Source organism: Passer domesticus, chromosome 5 (genome assembly GCF_036417665.1).
Source record: "Passer domesticus isolate bPasDom1 chromosome 5, bPasDom1.hap1, whole genome shotgun sequence".
Taxonomy (NCBI): domain Eukaryota; kingdom Metazoa; phylum Chordata; class Aves; order Passeriformes; family Passeridae; genus Passer; species Passer domesticus.
Genome location: NC_087478.1, coordinates 41,460,657 through 41,481,064, shown reverse-complemented (window position 1 = coordinate 41,481,064; position 20,408 = coordinate 41,460,657). Strand labels below are relative to the sequence as shown.

The 20,408-nt window shown below is 35.0% G+C and overlaps 1 protein-coding gene across 16 annotated transcripts in view; it reads right to left on the bottom strand.

Annotated features, from left to right (window-relative positions):
* The window catches only part of LOC135300335 (uncharacterized), a 230,901-nt gene that overhangs the window by 53,146 nt on the left and 157,347 nt on the right, over window positions 1–20,408 (bottom strand). For 3 of the 16 annotated variants that reach the window (XR_010362216.1, XR_010362214.1, XR_010362219.1), the window contains exon 4: window positions 6,692–6,742. The exons of 11 other annotated variants lie outside the window; for them this stretch is intronic. The gene's annotated coding sequence lies outside the window, so the exon portion shown is untranslated. Of the gene's footprint in view, window positions 1–6,691; window positions 6,743–13,959; window positions 14,426–15,769; window positions 15,880–20,294; window positions 20,405–20,408 lie in introns of those variants that run through there. 2 more of the 16 variants (XR_010362201.1, XR_010362203.1) reach the window with 2 other exon arrangements.

Sequence of the window (20,408 nt, the reverse complement as noted above, 5' to 3'; positions counted from 1 at the left end):
AACAAATGTTAAATGCAAGAGCTTGATGATGTTTTTGTTTTCACAGAATTGAAGGGTATTTTTCAACATTTTCCTCTCTTTTCAAGGAAAGATGTAGGTCCTGCAGCTTAGGTACTACAGCACTTAGCACAGGCAGTGTCCTGCGTCTTCATTGATCCCTACAACCTGGGAGTTCCTATACTCACAGATATGTACTGCCACAAACAGAATCAATGGTAATCATTTTGTTTGGCTTTTTTTAAAACCTTCTCCTTCAAAAACTACTATCTGAGTAATTCTTCTCTGAGACATGCTCAAATGGACAACTTACCCACCAGTGTTCTTATTTACCACTATGAGAACTTCTTCCCATTTATGATGTTACAACATCCCTATGGCAACTGCAGCACTTGCTTACTTTGGAAAGTCATTTTAGGAAAGTATTGAATTTATTTTTAGCTTCTTTTAGTGAAATCTAGCATCTGGAAATGAAGTGAGCCAGCACCATGTTACTAGCCAGAGCAACGCAGAAGAAAGAACTACTGGTTTTAATCTTATTATTTTCATTATTGTTTTAATTATTTCTTTACTAAATACCTGAGAATACCTGAGGTTGGGTCTACGTCACTGATTTGTATGTTTAGGAACAGCAATAATGAAGAACCAAAAATCAGTTCAGATGTCACTTTTCCTTTTCTGCTTGTAGGCACAAAAAATAAAAAATTAAAATTAAAAAAAAAGGGGGGGGACACTATATTCCCTCTTCAATGTATATTGTGACAATGGGAGAAGTAATTAGTCAACCATAAACTTCACATAGCATCAAAAGCAGCAGGTATTAAACCATTAAACTCAGAAGTTTGTTCTTTATTAATGGTAGGAGTCTCCATTCAGTCTTGCCATAATCTGGAAGTATGCATCTGATAGTCTAATAGTTTGCAAATCACATTTTCTAGTACTTTTCTCTCCTGACACCTGTATTAAGCAACCTATTACACATGTTTATGACTTACTGTTCTTTTCCCTGTTTTGTGACCATATTTGATCCATCCTGCTTCACAGGGAAGCTGGAAAATGCTACATAAATTAAACTTGGAAGAGAAATTAATGTGCCTGCTTATCTATCTTCACAGGCAAACAGGCAGATACTAATCTAAAACAGTGAGACAGTGTGGCAGGTAATGTTGTAGTGCTCCAAAGTTAAGAGCACACTCCTAGCTATTGAATTCATAATGCCAAGGAAGGAGCTGAAGATGCTGTGCAGCAATCAGACAGAGGTTAGGCTCCTGCATCACATATCACAAACAATCTAAGCCCTGAGAAGTTTTCACCAGACCATGAGAAATCCTTTTCCATAGATGAAAATAAAAAAATCTCATGCGGCACCGAGTTCTAAAAGTTTGATTCCTGCTGTGTAAAGAAGCACTTCCTCCTATCTATTTTAAGCTCACCTCGTACTAGTGCCATTGAATGCTCTCTGGTTCCAGCAGTGTGAGATTTGGTAAATAACAGTTCTGCCTTTACCTTACCCACTGCCTTCAGGAATTGTAAAACCTCAGTCTGTCACCCGTCAGACTTCTCTACCCAGAAAGAGACCCCAAGCCTTTAGTCACTTCTCAGATGATGGAGCTCCATCTCCTATCATCATGCCTTGTCACTAGCCTTGGGTTTCCAGGTCATCTCCTGGATCTCTCAGTCTTGACTTTTCTGATGCCTCAAAGAACTAACTTCAAGAGGAAAGCCCCCATAACCTGTTGGTTGTGGTACTGTTTTGGAAATAGCAGACTAGGAATAGTTCCTAGGAGCCTCTGGCTTCCTCATGGAGGGTCTCATTTGGAAGCCACATAGCAGCAATGACAATCTCCTTTTCATCTCTTTCAAGACAATGGCAGAACTCCTGCTCTGTGCCTTTCAAATCACCTTCATGAGGACCTGAGCTAGCTTAGCATTGTCAGGACTACTATTAAGCCATGTCAAACAGCACGTGGAATTTTTTGTGTCATTTTGGAGTTTTAGCTTGCCTCAAACACTCAAATATCTTTCTTTGAGCCTTTCTCCTGAATTTAAAGACCAACATGCTTTTTAGGCAACATGATGCTTTCTTGAATGCTTGCCAGCATGCTCAGAGCCTTGCTTATTTTGCGTAAAATAACCACAATGATTTCATATACTTGAGTCCTAAGAATAAATACACTTTTTTTTTTTTCTTCTCCAAGCCCCCTCTATGTATAGATGTAGTGTGTTTCATAATGCTCTCAACGTTTTTTTGGCAGCTGTGCTCTGGAACATTTTTGGCATGAACACTTACTTCTTGGCAGTAATGCAAGCTTTTATTACACTATATATATTATTTATTTTCAATTGTTCTGGTTTACTATATAAATGTGTCCCTTACAGTTTTCTTTCAGTGGAGTACAGTCAAAATGCTTAACTTCTTGTATTAATAGGCAAGGAATTTTCATGCATATGCTTTTCTTGCATTCAAAGGTCTACACATTTATCTACTCCAAGTGCTTTTGCTCATAAAATGTGGGAAACACAACCATGAGAACAGGGTTTTTTTCTCCAATAAATTAGTTCAATAAGCTTTCTCTCTTTGATTTTGTCAATGCATTTGACAGCATATATCATGGGGAGGGAAAAAAAGTCCTATTTCCTGTCATCTATTGATGGGCAATTGATTTAGATAATCAAAAAGATGCTCCATAGCATCAGGTTTGCTGATAACATAAGAAGTAGATCAGTAATCATTAGGAAATTAAGAAACCCTTAATTCACATATATAAATACACTGTCACTATTAGTGTGTTTTGTATTAATATGCCATATTGTCCAATGGCAGACATATATAGTTTGTTTCTGGACACTGTATGTAATATCTGTGCAGTAACAGATTGCAGTAAGTCAAAACTAGTACCTCTCCTTATTAAAACACTAAGAGTAATACTTTTTCACAAACGCATATTGGAAGTTACCCATCTTCTTTTTAGATTCTGCCTGCTTACACATTCTATTAGTTTATGTACCGTTTACTAAATTATTTGCTGCAGCATTTTTCATCAATTATATTTTAGCTGACTGCATAATTTTTCCCAGCTCATCCTCAAAAAGAAAAAGGTGGATCTGTTTTCTCTATCTTTTTGGACTCTCAGTCATGCCCTCCCAAGATCTGAAAAATACCCATCTTCAACCTTGGAAGTGCTCAGTCAAGTTTCTAAAGCATAACATGGAATTATGCTTAATATTATGTCCTTAAGAGATTGTCAGCATTCCGCTCAGTGGTTTTTTCCCTTGAACTTTCTCTGAGGAGAATGTTAGTTTGCAATTACCCAGAGCTAATTAAAAACTATCTCAAATCTTCTGGGTTTGTTGCACCTTTTTGCTTATTTTTCTTCCTACAGTTGTGACTTGGATCACCATTGCCCAAGTTGCATTCAGTCATTATTTACTCTGTAGTGTGGAGAATAACTCCCTGCTGTTGCATCCTTTACTTTCTCTATCACATCCTCAGCTCATTCCATGAATCTACTGAATAGCTTCAAAATTCCTCTCCCAGCAAAAGTTCATTTAGTGTCCTTGTAAAACCACTCAGTTCCCTGATTCAGAGAATTTTGTTTCATCTTTATCCAAAGTTATATCCACCTTGACTGACTTGGCTGTCCTGGGGTGACTCAATGGCTCACCATAATCCTTAGTCTGATATACTTTCCATCTTTTGCTGTCATGCCTCAGATGTCTTTGGATTCAACAGTATTCTGGACTTCAGAGCAGATATGTCTTTGAGCTAGATCAGCACTCCTTCCCTTTTCAGTTTCTGACCTCTCACATTAATACAAATATTGATTTTATTGCTTTAAGTTTGTATGGTTTAATATTTTGTATTCATATTACCTATTAAAGATGATGTAAAATAATATATATTTAACGTTTATTATTGTATTTTGTAAATTTGCTAGTACTAATATAATATGACTTGTGTATCATGAACTTTATCTTTCTATTATATAATTTAATGTTTATTATACCATATAAGTAATACTGTTGATCAAATAGTAAGGCTTCCAGGTCGATCTATTTATATTTATATTTCTTGTCTTTAGGCATCTAACATAATCAGCAAACTGATTTTTCTTTTGTTTGGTGGTTTAATTTATTTCGTTTTTGTCATGTCTAGAACAACTAGGTGCCATTCATTTTTTTTTTCAAGGTTAAAAAACTATAAGTTCTTATAAGCCTCTTACATTAATAATGAATGTATTTTGTACCCAGTTAGCAACTTCAGAAGTAAAAAAGTAGGATGAGCAGCTCAGGCTGCATCCTACCTTTTAGACAGCTAAAGTTAGGTAAGATTAGTCTGGTCTAATTTATAGCAACTTGGAACAAAGGAAACTAAAAGACTCAGGTGTTCTTAAACAGGAGAAATAATAACTAGGGAAAGAAATTGGATGCTATATGAAGAGAAAGTCATAAACAAAGCAGTATAATAAAAATACTACTTTCTATAAAAGAAATCAAGTGCAGATTCAGTGCCAGATTGGGAATTCAGGTCAAAAATCAAGAGCCAAGAGGCAGCAAGAGCAAGGCACTTTGTATGTGTGAGAGGAAGGACGTGGTAGGAAAAGCTGAGCCATCAGCATTGGTGAAATCAGTGGTAGGCTGGAGGCAGTAACAGGTTTCTGTGCAAAAGTGAGAAGCAGGACAGGGACAGGAGTCTGTCTACAAGGGAACCAGGGCTTGGTAATTTTAGAGAAGGGACAGAAAAGATGGTAGAAGAAGTAAGGAGGAGACATAAGAAAGCAGTAGTGAGGAACTACAGAAGAATTCCAAAAGCTTGCAAAAATGAGACCTAAGGCAGTACTAATAGCAGGAACAATCAAGTGGCATTAAATGGTTAGAGGTTTTGTATAGATGGACAATGAACATACGACAGACTGAAAAATACTGAGAACAGTCTGTGGGATAGACAGGAGCCATTTGGACCTTGGGTAACTGAGAAACATTGTCTTAGGGAAAAAAAAAGAAGTCCATGTTTCAGTGCCAAGAGGAGACTAGTGGTTAAAGCCATCAGAAAAGAGCTGCTTTTTATTTTCAGAAAAATAAAATTGTTTATTTTTCAGCTGAAAACGAAGGTGTTTTAGCAAAGATATTTTGTTGTTCATGACATCCACAGTCCTCACAAAATAACTGCAAATGATATCATGTTTTGATTATAAAATGTAATTCAGAGTGAATTACTATTGAAAAACAGTAATAAAGAGATGGTTGTCAAAACAAGCACTCTTATCTGCTCCTAAAATTTTATTCATTGTTCTTATAGTACAGAATTAATTAACACTATTTCCCTTCCCCTCCTCTCTTCTGCTAAAAAATGGTATGATAACAGTGACATAACAGTCATATTTTTGCCCTCAATTGTCTTTTATTAAATGTTGTAAGATGTGTTACTGCAATTAGGGAAAACTTATGAGAAGTTAAATGACATGAACCTCAGTGATACAGACATTATTATTACCTGTAGAAAAGATAAAATACAGCAAATGGAATACAATATATTTCTTTTCCAAAAAGGTGAATGAGTTTTCTAACATAAGTGCCAAAGTAGAAGTTAAGCCCTTTTTCTTTCTATTGATGAAGCGACAGGGTTAATCTGTTGAATATTAGCTCTGAAAATAATCTGTATGGAGAAGATTTTTCAAAGGTACAAATTGGATTTCAGAAGTTTTATTGATCTTAGCAGAAAGTGAGTACAAAGACAGGCAGTTTACTTTGAAAAATCTTCCCATCTCTGTATGTGTATGTTTATATGCAAATGCATGTATTCTAGTGTGTGGATGTATGTATGTATGAATGTATGTGTGTATATAGATATATATTTTTGTACAAATGCTACCTTCAAATGGCTATGGGAGAATCAATGTCTCTATCAATCTGGAAAATTATTGTTAGAATTACAGTGGAATAGAAGATTCACCTTCTCCTTTTAACCTTCATTTGAAGTAATATAGATCTAAAAGCAAGAACAAGGACATTTAAATCCAGAAACTTCAAAAGATTTAATTAATAGTAATAAAAGTAATAGGTAAATTACTGCCATCTATCATGAGCAGAAAATCAAGTTTCCACCCTAGATCCATTTGGAAAGCAACTTGGAACAGAATCAGTTTAGGTTACAAGAAATTTAGCCAGACAGCTACTTGCATAACTAATTTGGCACGCTTTGTTGTAGTTTTGTACATATTGAGATTGGATTTTCAGTATTTCTTGGCAATATGCCACTGAAGTCTCTCTATAATAATTCTTAATACCTGAGCAGGAAATTGAGACAGATATTAACATTTTTTCTAGCTAGTGCAATGTTGTTTCTGGGTAAAGTTTTCAAAAATCTGTCAGGGTAATTATTCCTGTTCAGAAGGATAGGACATGAAGATATTTCCTCTCAACTTCAGCATGTAAAAGTTCTTAATTAACATTTATATCTAATCTAAAATGACATCTCTTTCTCTGCTTAGCTTGCGGCTCTTTTAACTGTTTTGAGGTAAAGTGATGTGATTTCACAATTATTGTACTTTAAGAAGCCTATTTAATTAAGAGTATAAACCTTTTACACAGACACATTACATTCATACTACTCTGAGTATTAAATAAAGAGCAAATAAAAAACATTGGATGCAGCAATTAGGAAACTAAGGTTCAGATTGTGTAACAGAAGTACCTTCAGGTCCCTCAGCCAGTGATGTCTTCAAAATGTCCTGAGAGAACAGCCCTAAAAGAAAAATGTTTCTGTTGTCTGCTGTCCTACTTTTTACTCAGCATAATTGAACATAATGGTCTAAAATGAAAACCAACTATTCCTAGAGAGCAGAGGGGAAGCATATTAGACTTGCCATCAGGAAAAGACATTAATGACTTTAAAAGAACTTTTAATATCACAAGTAGTGTTATAGTTGCCATTAAATGTTCCACACCCAGCCTCCCCTCCAGTGGACTGTCAGGTTTTGATAGATGACCTCAAGTTCCTGAAAACTTGCCATTTCCTAGTTTTTATTGCTACAATTTAAATAAGGAAGAAAAATTCAAACTGGGTGAGCTCAGTGACTTATATACCTGAAAAGAATTACATATTTATGGGATTTGTACGTGTTTTGATTGACTGATCTTTATGCTGCTCTCTTTGGACTCTTTTACATATTGTATTTTACAAAGTATTGAGAAGTGTGGTACCATAATAAGCCAGAGACATTAATCTAAACTACTTGTGTTCTGTTAAATAAACATTTGATATAATTACTCTGAGATGAATAAATTCACCTTCAATGATCTGTGGTGGTATAAGAGCAAAAATTACAGATGTTGCAAAAAATATGTATTTTGCAAGAATGATGCAGGATATCACTCAACAAATTTTTAGTTGTTTGGAATATTCCTGTTCAAATGGCATGAAAAATTTTAGGTAAAGACACTTAAATATACAGGCTTTCTAATGATAAAGACAGATGATAATTTTGTTCAAAAAAACAAAATCTTGGTATGATGAAAGTGGCATTGTGTAATCCCTGATTTAAATATAAACACTTAATATTTACAGATTTGTGAACTGTAATATCTAAGGTTCATATCTACCAAGTAACATCTAGTTTTCTGTTCTCAACAGAGCAATACATATGGACATATGAATATCTAAAAGACATAAATTTGTTCCATCCTTATCAATCCTATTTCAAGAATTTACATGCACAAAAAAAATAAGAAAATACAAAAAAGGAATTATTAGGACTGGAAATTCCTCTGACTTTGAATAACTCAGGTCTCAGGCACAGTTACAAGCTTCTTTGTTTGTTCACATTAGTGTAGTGAAATAAAAGTACCTGATACTCTTGTTTACAAGGCATTTATAAATGTTTGCTTTGGAATATTCTACAAAAGAATACTCCAAAGCAAACATTTTTAAGCCAAGGTTGCCAGTAGAGAAGATGGAAATCCCTGAGGAACATAGTATTGACAAATAAAAAGACCACTTGTATAATACACTTTTTTCTTTAAGTCAGAAACAGAGATTAATCAAAATAAAGTTATACTTAAGAGAAAAAAAACTGCACTCTGAAAACTCAAAGAGTGAGAAATGAGAAAAGACAAGGAAAAGAGATGGCCTGTGTCAAGATTTTGAACACCTCAACAGGCTCTGAAGTCTCTTCCAGTGCCAAGGAAGTTGGCTACCCATGCTCTGAGGTGGTGTCTCCAAGCAGCCCTGCACCATTTCCTGAGAAAGAGAGCCACAAGGATCTCAGCCAGGCTGTGGCCGTCCCCAGCCACTGCCACCATTCCTGCCCTGCTCACCTTGTACAGGTCCTGCAGGGCTGCACCCTCGCTGGTGGCAGTGTGGTACTGCCAGCCCTGCCAGCCCCAGCCCTAGAACAGCCCTCTTCTGCCCAACTCTTCCCTGACAGTTAGGAATATGCTGAGACATGAAAAAAAACAGTAGCCATTTTCATAATTACTATCTTTTAAGAATGGCTTAAAAGGCAGTTGTACTAGTCTGTCTGTATCTATAAATAAAGCCTAATATCTGCCACGTCACTCAGAATTGCCTGCAGGCTAAGCACAGTGTGCCACAATAAGAAAGTCTATCAACACTTCTGGCAGCAGTTTTTATTTGAAATCCTGGTATTGATTAGAATACATTTCCACATACACTAACACATCAGCAGAATCCTGTTCTTTTCACAAAAAGTTCTTTTCTTTCTCTCCAGTCTTATTTCTCTGAAATTCATATTCAGGTCTTCTGCTAACATTCCTATTTCCTATGTTATTTTGTGCTTAATACACTGTAATGACAGATATGCAAAAATGTATCAGTCACTCACCATACTGTACATATAATTCCCTTAAATTTCCTTTAAAAGTAAGTTCTGTTCACTTACAGAAACACATAAAGTGCTTTCTATGAATTTATAGATTAAATTGTTAAAATGAGTTATTACAACTTCATTTGTTATAATAAGGCTCTCTGTGGGAAGCTAATTCAGATACAGAATTATGAATTCTAATTTAATTTGTGGAGAAACAAAAAAGATGTATTACTGGGTGAATAAGTGGGATGAAAAAGGCCGCTAGCAACTACCATTTTACAAATCCATAAACTGCAGAACTGTGGAAGATCCTTCTCTTTTGCAAAAAAAATCTCAAACACAAAGGCTGCCTTACAGCTTCATCTTCCAAAAGCAAAAATGGCAAGTAACTTTTTCAGTTAGTGTTTGAAAACATAAAGCTAGTTCAACTCTTAAAATATTTATCTATGTATGCATGATACATACAGAATAATATGTTTAACAAGAGGTGTGATTCCAAGCCAGGAACTTGTTTTCGTCTCTGTTGCTACATTACTTTTTAGTTGATGTTTCAGTTCTGCTATTTAGTAAATGGCATTTCTCTGTATCTAGAGAAAAAAACAAACCAACAAGCACTTTCAACCATTAAACAATCATTTCAGTTGTTCTGGTCATGTAAAAAATTCCATTGAAAGCAAAAGCCCTTTTAAAACCTACTGTATTACTATAGTTGCAAACTCTTAAGCCCAAAAGACCAAGCTTGGTGAGACATAAACACCACTGCTAATGAATTTTTAGTCCTAGATATTTGTGCATTACCTGGTATCACAACCTATTTCTTGTTCCCCTTATAATTCCTTTTGTACTTGAATTTTATCAAACTACTGCAAGTTATTTTTTCAGGCAAGTAATTCCCAAACCTATCTTACAAAACTTCAGATATATCTGTGCTTATTGAATTTTTTTTAATGCTTTCTATAGCATGACTGGTTCTTTCAAAACTGCTGTTCATTCAGATCCACTTTTTATCTCTCATCCCTTATTCTTTCAATGCATTCCTCACCAAATAATTATATTAAACTTTTTCACTCTTTTCATCTTTTTCCTCAATAGAGAAATGTAAGCATGCACTTTTATTCTTCTTCATCATCTTCTCTGAATATTTTATTGAAAATAGTTATTTTTAGATAATAATCAAGTTTTTAATTTGTTTCTCTGACCAAGATCTCCCAAAGCCTGGAGGCACAAATTCCTTGACATAGTCTTGCCAAAAATTAGGAAGTCTTTAATGCTTGCAAAATTGCATATAATAACAAGTTTCTCAACACTGTCACATTGCTTTCTGAAAAACAATCACCACAAACACCCTTTCAGTTTGAGGTGACAGAATTGAAACAGTTTTTCCACTGTCCATGGTTTGGGTTCTATTTCTATTAATTATCTCATTTCCTATCATATGACTCACCTACTTAGACTCTGAAGTGCAGATTTGTTTTGCTGCTAAACACTCGTTTGTCTTGTTGTCATTTTCACTAACTTTCCTCCTTGTCACCATATTTCATATATGCCGGGTAGTGACACAAAAGGCCTTTGTGCTTCTAAGAAAAACAGAGTTTTTTTATTCCTTGTTTACAACATGTTCTAACTACTGCTAGTGGATTTCTGAGCACCTGGAGGAAGCCTTTATGCAAGCTTTTTTCTACAAGTTGCTTACAAACTGCTACAAACTGTTCCAACTAACCCAAAGGGAGCCTTTGGAGTTTGCTGTACCTGCTTGGCTCCACCAGAGGTTAATACAGGATGAGCAACATGCAGCCCTGCAGAAATGGTGTAGTCTGAGACGGAAACAGACAGCTGGTTCCTAACTGTGTTATGTCATCAAGGAGTGTGAGGTAAAACAGTTCACCACTGAGCTTCAGTTAAAGGCTGCCAAAAGTGCTCCTTATTATCATCTTTAATTGAATCTGATATCAAGAAGAAGAAAAATTTGACTAATCTTCCATGCATCAGAGTACTTCTTAGGGCACTTTTCTGATTTAATTATTTGGTACCTAACCAGATATAAGTTCATATGGCAATTTTTCTTTCATTAGGACACATAATCCTCTATTCAACCAGATTTTTTGAATTATGTACTCAGGAAATCTTTATGAAAGTTCCACCTCTGCATCAAATTAGTCTGAAATCAGCTGACAGACTCAAAAGTTATTAGAAGTTCAGGAATACACATGGCTGACAAACCTGCTATGATAACACAGAACAAATAGGAAAGTCTTCTTAAAGAAACAAATTTAAAAGAGAATAAAGAATATGCATTTCTCAAAATTCCTGGGCAAAGTTTAATTTTTTTTTTATGATTTGTGAATAAGTAAATTTTCCTTATCAATATCAAATAATTATCCTTCTTGTTATTGTAATCTGGAAAAAATTGTAACATTAGTCATAACTAAAAGTAGTTGGAATTTTGAAGAAGATCTATACTGGGATAAGTATTAGAGGGGAAAATATGAATATAACAGTGAAAAGAGCAAGTTATACAAAGGAAAAATGTTGTTGTCTCATTTCTGCACAGAATGCAATGGGAAATTTCAGAAAATGCCCAAAGTTTCTTTGGTTCTGTTATACAATTCATTTCTTTAGGACCACAGTAGAGAACTGTCTACTTGGCAATTTGACTGTATTTATGTATTCCATGTACTACTCAGTAAATGCTGGTGTGGGATTTCTTTTTGAATAATTCCTAATGAGCTTTGGAAACATTACCCCCTGGGTAATAGCAGTAACTTATGACAGCTATTCATATTGAAGACAACTGTTTAATTAAAAGTATTTTTTTTACTTTAAGGACGATGCCTGGCAACCACAAGTTTCTGTATATTAGCATAAGACACTTACTGTTTAATATAATATATCAAGTGTAATGAAGGTACATCCTGTAATTGAAGAAATGAGCCACTGGTAGAGTGAGAATTAGCCTGTATGAATAGTGAAAGGCAGTGAAATGAAAAACATATTTCTTACTGCTTTTATTAAATTGAAAAGTCAAACATTGGCACCATGAATGTTTGTACAATTCTTTTTAAAGATCGGCCAGCAAGATCTAATTTTCATTATTTAAATTTTGCACAATTTTCTTAGTGCCACAGTTTTATTTTGTAGTATAGAAATAACTCATTACATCTTTCATGATTTTCTAATATATGTGCTCCCAGTTCCTGTAATGTTTCTGAGGGCTTAATTTCTTTAAGGCCTTTTCTAAGATATCAGCTCTTGGAGATGAGAACACAATTCCAGTTTCATAAAAAACTAAATAAAAATATTCCTGCCTGAAAAAAATATTTTGAAAGTGTGCTATGAGCACACCTACAGCCTCAAAAGCCAAGAAGAAAAACAAAAAAGTTGCTGTAGGCATTTCTTAGTTATTATCTTACACGTGTTGAGAACAGACTTAACCCATGTTTCTGACTGTCTGGAGTTGGGGAAACCATAGCATCACCCCCTGTCAAAGAATGACTGTCATTGCCCCTTAGACTGTACTGTGAAATAACGCTTTACTGTAATAGCATGAAAAGCAATTTTATCTTTTTATAAAAAGCAGTATAAGATTCAAGAGAATTATCCTGTGCTTGTGCATTTGGTTTATGCATTTGTGCCCACCAGTTTAGCAGGGAAGTGTAATGGGAATAACCAAGGCAGTTATTTTCAGAATCAGTGTGAAAATCAGTAAAGATGACCTCATGCAACAGACAGGAAAATTATTATGTATATGTAGATACACCAGACAAATCCTAAAAAGTTGTAGCGATTGGCCTTGGAATATATTATTTTTTTTTTGTTTTGATAATTATCTCATATCATCTTGAGATGATGGAAAGACACATCAAGGACCTTGTAGCCTATTTTTAAGTGCTTTATTTTAATGCTTATTTCCCTTCTGTTTTTGCATAATACTTCTGAAGAGAACATTTCCTTCTATTGTAGATAAGACTGTTCTATTGTCACTATGCCAGTTGATGTAAAACTTTCTAATAAGTGCTCAAATTTAGAAGCTGGAGAGCAGTTGCTTGTCAGGTGTGGTACAGCAGGAGAAAAAGCCTTCTAGATCTGAAGAGAAGTTTATTGTACATAATTCTTACACACAATATTTGAGTGGGAATTGTGCCATCTTATCCAGAAGAATACAAATAAAATAGACATAGAAAAAAAAAAAAGAGAAGCACAGAGAAATTTGCTAAAGGGAAAGTGAATGAAAGACACATAACTCTGCTGCCATGATTTGCTATGGAAAAGATCAGTTACTAATCTTTTTTTGTGTTCAAAAGTCTTACTGCAGAACCTTCTCCCATATATTTGCCCCACCAAGACTGTTGTTCCTAAGGGCTGCCAGGTGGAGATGGTCAGCTTGTTCTAGGGAAGAAAAAGTATGAGAGATGCCATTTGTTCAAACTTGTCTCTACTTTGCTTTTGATCGAGATTGGAGGTGAAAAGCCAGAAAAGCTTTACTGTTTTGGAATAGAGGCAGATTTTACATAAATGTCACTCATTATATCCTCAAGCTTTCAAGATAAGATTTTTTTAGTCATGTGCAAAAAATCAATCACTGTAAGGTTCTTTCTTTTGTGGAGAAAAAAAATGAGGAAAAAAGATACTACATCAATAGAACTCTTTAATTTAAAAAGGTCTTGACATCAGTTGCTGAAGAGACAGTACTGAGCTTCTAAATATCTCACCTATTCCCAAAATCTGAACATATGAAGTGAATGACCATACCTAACTTATTTACACCCTAATATCCAAGAAGCAATGGTGAAGACAATATGAAATTAATTGCATTATATAGGTATACTTTTCACATCTTTCTCATAATAAGTCTTTCCTGCACAGGTGGCAATTTTGGTAGAGATTGTGCTTCACTACAATCATATCAAACATAGAATGAAACTTTTAAATCAAGAAAATTATGCTGTTTCATAATCATTTATGTTTCAGAAATACAACATTCTTGAGACCAAAAAAAGCTAATTACCAATTTAAAATGAAGGGTTCAAACTCTGAGTCAAGACAATTGCATCTATTCTCATTGTCTTCGCTCTCAGATGGATGTATTTTTTACAATAGTTTCCTTTGCTTCACAAGAAGGCACTGAAGACAGAAACAATAATTTTAGCAGAAGAGATGAGCTTATGATGTTTTTAAAACTTTACTTGTGCATGTTTTTTGAAGATGCCAGACAAGTGCTGAAAACATTATTCAAATTTCAGTCAAATATTTAAAATTCATGCCCAGTTTAGACAAAAAATTCAGGAAAACAACTTCACAATGCCTTGTTTTGAAGTTCTGGGAACTTACAAGGATATTTGTTGTAGTCTGCATTTACTGCACAACACCAAGTGTCTACATAGAGATAACAAACCTAGGTGAGCAGGATTCACCTCACTAATTTTAGTCACCTAAAATGTGAGTCCAGTTAAAGTCAGTCTTGTACTTGCCTCTGTATTTTATATAGAAGTTTGGGCACCTGCTGAGAGATTCTTTTGGTCTTGGAGAGAAATGAAGGCAGAAGGCATCAGCTGTCCTTCAGAAATGACCAGTGACTATGGAGAAAAATTATGAGTCTGATTCTGGAAATAAATGAAGATGCTTAACTTAGGATGGGCTTTTAACCTTTCAGATTCATAAAGGACAAGATCATCCTCACACCCTGGGGCTAATTGAATAATATAGGAGCTGCACAGACATGTGACTGAATTTCTTTCCTTTTAAAAGGGCATATATCCATAGACATGCATATATATGTGTGTGAGACTACAGATCTGCTTCTAAATAGCAAATAGATGTAGCATTTAGAAATAACATTTAAACATACATTGTTTTGTTTTGTTTTGTTTTGTTTTTTTTCCCAGTTAAAAGCAAAATGAAATTATTTTAATTTAGATCTTAACTGCAAAGATAATCTGTACTTCTTCCATTTTTTACCTCTCTGATCATTCTTTACTATGGCACCTTCCTAGAATTGTGGATCCATTGTAACCAATGGATCTCTGCAGTTTAGCAGGTACAAGAATGGCATAATGAGACTTTAAGCAAGTTGGTGTAACAGCTGCTACTTATGCCATAGTCTGAACTATACCCTTGGGTGAAACCTATTGTCTTGGCATTGCCTTACATCACTGACATGCTTTCAGCTCTCTCAAACATCAGCTAGAGCAGAGAGGCTGTTGTCCTATATCTATCATGGTATAGGACGTATCACCTATTATAATCTGTGTTGTTTGTAATTTAAACATTTGCTGAATGAGGGCTAATGTTACAACCTTGCCAGAGAAGTACATTCAAGCATAAGTAAGGCTTCTGTTAAAAAAAATTAGATGAAACATTTGAACAAAAGGGAAACAGTAATAATCATCATCAGAAATGTTCACGTCAAAATTGATAGGAATTCTACAGACAAAATTCCCATGTAGCTTTGGATAATGGCATTCTGAGATAGTAATTCTACTGAATTTAATAGAATTGCTTCTATTTAGAAAACTTTTGGTTTTAATGAATATACTACCTGTTTTCATATTTACAGAGTCCTTTTCTCCCCCTGACATTTGTGAACCATCTTCCTTTAGAAACAAACAGTACAGCCGCATCCACATTGATAAGTAGTGATTCTCTGGGTTGCTCACTGATTATGATAGGACACCCAAAAGACAGCAAGCCCCTGTGTAGCCATAGTTCATTAAGCACGAGGAATGTGATGGAAAAGCTCCAGGCTGGCTTTCCAACAAGTGTTCACAGGGTTAATTATTTTAAAAAGGATGATTGCTCAAACTAATTTAGTAAAAGCACTTGTTTCGAGTAAAGCACAAATGCCTTCAAAAACTAAATACAGAAGTTTGCATCATTTACAATGACTGATATCTTAAACAAAATATTTCATCCTGAAATGTTGTTGCTTTTCAGTCAGTATTACTTACATGAGATTTTCAAATCAGTTTTCCACAATCTCATTTTTGGAGGTGCTGAGACATAAAATGGCTCTTCCAGAAGCCACTGGATGTTCTGAGTACACGATACCAGCAAAGATCTGACATAAAAGTAACAAAATGAGGATTTATATGTTTAAGTTCTCCTGTTTGATCTAAGCATTAAGGACTAAGGTTCCAACATCAGAAAGTGATTTCTGATAAAATATTCTTCTGGTCATTAGTGAATGCAGAAAACTCATTACAATAATAGTGTTTGCCCAGTAACTTCCATCAGCAGAATCTGATGCATGCACAGATGTGCATCCCACAATTAGCTGAGAGGCATTTTCTTAACTTTCTGGTGAAAATAATTTACACCAAGTCCCCAAAGTATAATAATTTTCTCTGATATTTATATCAAGTCTTATATTTATAACAAATCCTCTTTCCTATATGCAAATGGATGATCAGTATCCACTAGTAAAATGCCATTCTCTCAAGTCATTACAGCTGTTTATACAGGAAACACATGGCTGAAAGTATGGTGAAAGTAAGTGTATGGAATTAAACTATTTAAATATGGAGGGTTATAACACCATGGTGTTTTATTTTTATGTTTTCTTTTTACTTTATAAAATGAGAGGTTGTAATTTGCATGTGGTGGTGGTCCTGAATAACAAGAACACTTTTGTAAATCGATTTACAAAATACACTGCAAAAAAACACACAGTAAATTAATGCTGAAATAATTTTCATTAGGAAGTGCCATTTTAACAAAATCAGGCAGACAAGGATGAACAAATTGAGAGACATTTTTAAAGAATAGTAAGTGTACTTGTTTTTTTCTTAATGGAATTCCATTTCCCATAATTTATCACCTTTATTTCCCCCTAATTGCCTTGTTGTCCTGGACTATCTTTTGTTCCTTACAGACCAAATTTTTTCCTTTATTTCTTCTATTGCCCATACCCTTAGAGAGAAGGATGAAAGGTAATGTGAATCACTAGTCTACCTAGGGAGAAGAGCAAAGAATGAGAACTGTTTTCTTCTCTTGAAGAGAATAATTTCTCTGATTGTTCAGCCCTCTTTCCTTCATTGTTGACTTGTTTCACATGAAGTTATATTGCAAAGTAATATAGTAGCAAAATATGTTGGTATCTAACTTATTTTGTATTTCTTCTATAATATAATTAATGTTGGAATTTCTTCTAAATAAAAAGTTCTTAAGTCCATGTTGTATCATATCAATTTTATGTGATTTTACATGCAATTTACCTCATCAAGCCTTAATCATCTAAAAGTTAGATGTGACATCAAATTTAGGATGGTCATGTAGGCACCATCTGTCTTTAATGGAGAGGCAGGCATCTCAAGAGGGCCATTCATCCCACTGGCCTAAGACACTTGTATTAAGATGGTATGGAGGTGTTTCAAATGGAGCCTGTTTGATCAGTTTAGATTAAACGTATGCATATTTCATGGGTAAAATCTGGGGAGATGAATACAGCCCCACGCCAAAGGCTTGAGTTTTTCATTCATGAGAATGGATGCAGTGTGTTATATATCAATTACATAAAAACTGTACAATTGAATGTGAAAAAAATAATAAAAGCAAGCAAGAAAAAAACCTCTTAGTTATGATATTAGTGTGGCACTCATTTGTTCTTGTTCAAATAAAAGGTTTAGGGACTGAAGATATTTTTTGTCTTTCCTTGTTGGAAAACTTCTGTTTCAAAAGGCAGTTTTTAAAATGTCAAATACCATACATGACAACAGCGACATTTCACCTACAGCTGAAGAGAAACTTGTCAACTTATCATTCAGTTACTGCATCCAAGCATTTCCACTGGGTTTTTTTAAAATAATATTCAGGGATGAGTATATTATTAAATTAAGTATCCAATAGCATAAAAAAAGATGTTGCTTAAAGAATGTATGTTTAGCATTTTAAAGTGAGTTCAAATGTTAATTGCTTTCTTTATCAAGTAGGGTTCCTAATTAGCAAACTGTTAGTGGCTGGAAACTGTTTACTGCATGCTACACTACCCCAGAATAAAAAGGAACAATTTATCAGGAATGATTTGAAATGAATGAGAATGTCAAGATATGGATTTCATACAGAATATTCTGTCTTTCAAACATGGACATCAGCTCTCTAATCTCAGTTCTTACAGTGGTGTCTGCAATTTGTCAGCCACCCTTCCTTTCACCTCTCACAACTACAGCCTGACTCAGTAAATCAGTGATACCAAAGAGAGTGGATGAAGTAAGGCAGTTTGTGCTACATTGTTTGGAAGTATCAGAAAGATACACAACCATACACTAGGGCCTAATACACTTTAGTCACAGTCTAACTTTTAGCCATCTGCCCTTGGAACAGCTCTGCTACCTTGCATGACATTCGAAATTTGGCATCTCTTCAGTGATACAGTGCACAGGTTTTCATACATAGCAACCAGAGGCAGTAGGAAAAGGTATTTGAAAGTGCATACAGAAGTAGTACTCTAAAATGCCTGAGCTCTCCTGACATATGCCACATAAAATGTAGGTCAGGAAAAAAAAACAAAAATGAAGCAAACAACAAAAAAGGCCATACAATTTTTCATGTAATCTCCTACATGCATTCTTTATGAAATGCTCTCAGTGAGTAAGAGAATAAACATATCTCTATAGTTCTGTTTGCAAAGCAACTTGCACAGAGTGGTCACAGTGGTAACTGATACTAAATGAACAATTCATGACTGAGTTCTGCCTTCACTGTGCAATGACTGGGTAAACCATCCAAACAAACAGCACACGCTTTACTCTTTTCTCCTATGTGGTCTTGGAAATCACCCCTGTATACATCAACAAAACACAGTATACTAATATGCTCTGAGGAAAAAAAATTAAAAAGCCATGCAAAACAATTTCTAAGCAGAAGGGAGGAAAAATATCATATTTTCCAGAACTAGAAATAGCATATGGCCTGATTTACACTAATTCAGGGAGCAACAGTACCGATTTTTTTTCTGCAAATGGTGATTATCCAGAAAAAAAAAAAGAAAAAAAAAAAAGTTGTCATTGTGAGCTGTTACTGGAACTTCTGCAAAAAAGATCTGAATTGAGATCTTGTATAGAATTATACTGTCATTTTTGTCTTATTCTTTCTAAGGAAACAGTTTAACAAAGTTATTTCAATACACCCAGCAGAAGGGCTATGTGTGTAGTCTTTCAGGCTGGAGATACTACAGCAATGGTGGATGAAAAAGGAAACACAGTAATCACTTCCTTTTTACCAGGTTCAGTATTCTGATCTAAATAAAATAAAAATTTAAAAAAAAAAAAAAAAGCCCCCAAAAAAACCTGAAAAAACTCAAATCAAAAACCCTGGACTCATTTATGACCAGAGTATTGTGGGTGTATTTTAAACAAATAACTCACCTAAATAATAGACAACAGCGAAAAAGGACAATAAGCTGAAACATGACTCATGATGATGAGGTAGTTTTAGGGAGTGCCAATTTACTGTGTCTGTCTAGAGCTGGTAGTGGGTGAGACAGGGTAGAGAAAAAGAGAGAAAGAGATTTGTATCTCTCTGCCTCCAGACATTTAAAATTAATGACCCATAGTGTGATGCATGAGTTTATGCAGAGATACCTGAAGGATGTGTTGCTTCTATAAAGCTCTGTATCTGTGCAGTAATCCTTTATGTGTAGCAGATTGCAGATAAACTAGTCATAAGCAGCAGCAGAAAATGTGCAAATGAATACATAACGCCCACTTAAAGCTTATGTTAATTCAACTGCTGCTTTGAAGAAGAATTAGCAATGGGTAGTATGTGCTCTGTCTTGCTGAACAGCTACTGTCACCCTACAGTTGTTTGAAAACCTAAAAAAAGAAGAAACACCTGATGTGCATATTGTGCAGCAGGCTGCAATGTTAGTAATAGAAGAAACATTATGAAGCATAAATTAATTAACTTCTGGAGAAAAATATAAAGAATATACTTCATGCAGAAAGAAGGAACCAGGATTTTCTATATGAAAAATGCATCATTTCACAAACTCCATTGGCACTGTGATCTGAACAGATGTTTGTTGCAGCTCTGTTTCCTTGGCCCTCTCTGAAGTTCAATTATTCCAAACAGGTAAGCAACCACTGTTAAAATTAATTGGCCCTTGAGTGGGCCAAATGAATTATTAGGAAGTGGAAAGAGTGTGTCCCTTTCCCAGCTCACAGTTTGGGTCAAAGATTATAAGCACAACAGTGCACAGCCTATATTAAATGCAGCTCCTGTTGATGTAGATGTTCAAAAACTATTGGCTTAGCCAAGGACAAATCTGCAGGGAGAAATGAGAAATGGCCCAATAACTGGATTAGTAACTTTGGTTGGTGAATTTCCACTCTGTTCTACAGCAGAGACAACTCACAGGTACAATCCATGCTGTTTTCTGAATTTAAGAAAATACACACAGCAAAATACGTAATTTCAGAGCCTGGTCTCCTGCTTTCTAGGCAAAGATGTTACATTGAGCTAAAGTAGCTGTGTTACCTTGGCTGAACTTCCAGCAACTCTCATCATCACATCTCCTGTTTCAAGCAGCAGGAAAACTTGGTTCACTTTCTCCAAGACTGTAGTACTTCTCCATACAATGGGATAACCTTT